The sequence below is a fragment of the Papaver somniferum genome, unplaced genomic scaffold (assembly GCF_003573695.1).
Source record: "Papaver somniferum cultivar HN1 unplaced genomic scaffold, ASM357369v1 unplaced-scaffold_52, whole genome shotgun sequence".
Taxonomy (NCBI): domain Eukaryota; kingdom Viridiplantae; phylum Streptophyta; class Magnoliopsida; order Ranunculales; family Papaveraceae; genus Papaver; species Papaver somniferum.
The window spans coordinates 992,576-993,882 of record NW_020647860.1 but is presented as its reverse complement, the minus strand read 5'-3'; the positions used below and the strand labels follow the sequence as shown (position 1 = coordinate 993,882).

The 1,307-nt window shown below is 44.3% G+C and overlaps 1 pseudogene; it reads left to right on the top strand.

Moving 5' to 3' along the window:
• LOC113343009 lies at positions 1-1,078 on the top strand (annotated as a pseudogene).
• Positions 1,079-1,307: the final 229 nt, after the last annotated feature.

Sequence of the window (1,307 nt, the reverse complement as noted above, 5' to 3'; positions counted from 1 at the left end):
ATGAAAACTCACAAGCCCATGTCCACATCACTCAAAGCTGTAACTTGCTTTCTCTTGCTAACCATCACTTTCACTTCTGTTACCTCTGCTAGGATGATCTACGAAGTGGAGCCACCAGCACCAACAGAGGCATTAGAGCCAATTGGTGCACCTATGAACGAGGTGCCTTCGCTGGGAGCAACACCAACCGATGACCCAATGGAGACTCCCACTAATGGCGCACCTCTGGTAGAAACAGCAGCAACTGCAGTTCCCGTAGTGACACCTGACACTGATGTACCTCATTTGGGAACAATACCAACTGCAGGTCCGACTTTAATTCCTACTGCAGACCCTAAGCACCCGATGTCCTTCTACATGGACAACATAACCTGGTGGCTCGAATCCTTCCACTCAAGCTGTGACTGGCGTTGCCAGCAACCAAATAATGAATGATCAAGTCCCATTGCCGAAGTCAAACAGGGCTGCTCCTCCAGTTAAAAGCGGTGTTCCTCTCAAAAATGCTAAGCTGGGCCCTATTCCACTCCATACCGTTCTTAATGGTACCACATACAGTGCCCTACAGAACAATACCAAGAACATGGACAATGGCGGAGATGAGCTTCCATTTGGGAATAGGGCCCAGCTTAGCCTTGACAGGGTTATGTTTGGCACAATGAATGTGTTTGATGTTGAACTTACAGGAGAGCTTGGTTCCGGTTTGGTTGGAAAGGCACAAGGATTTTATGTAGTGAGTTCCAAGGATGCTAGCAGTCTTACGATGATGTTCACTGCGGTATTCAATAGTGAAAATTACGCAGACACACTTAGCTTCTTCGGCGTTCGTAACACTGCAGTGTCGGAATCTCATTTAGCTATCATGGGTGGAATCGGAAAGTACACAAGTGAGAAAGGCTTTGCTACTATTACAGCAATCACCAGCACTAGCCATATCAGCCTTGCAGATGAAGCCAACTCCCTACTTCGATTCTTAGTTTTTCTTGCGTACTTAGTAACATGTTGGAGGATTCTAGTCTATATGTTCCAAGTATGTTGGCCCAATATCGCATATTGGATAAGGAAGAGAGAGTCCTGTTAATAGGAGGGAAAAAATGGATTTGAGGAGGGAAGGATCGAGGAGGGAATTAAAATATTAGAGGAGGGATCGACTCTTTTAAAAAGTATTGAAATGTCTATAATGCGCTTTTTTTCTTTTCAAAAGACCAAACTAACCTAAAACCAGTAAACCCTCTCGTTTTCTTATGAAGCCTAGTTTCTTAAATATCTTCAGCCAAGCAATAAGCAGAGAAATTAACAATGAACAAGTC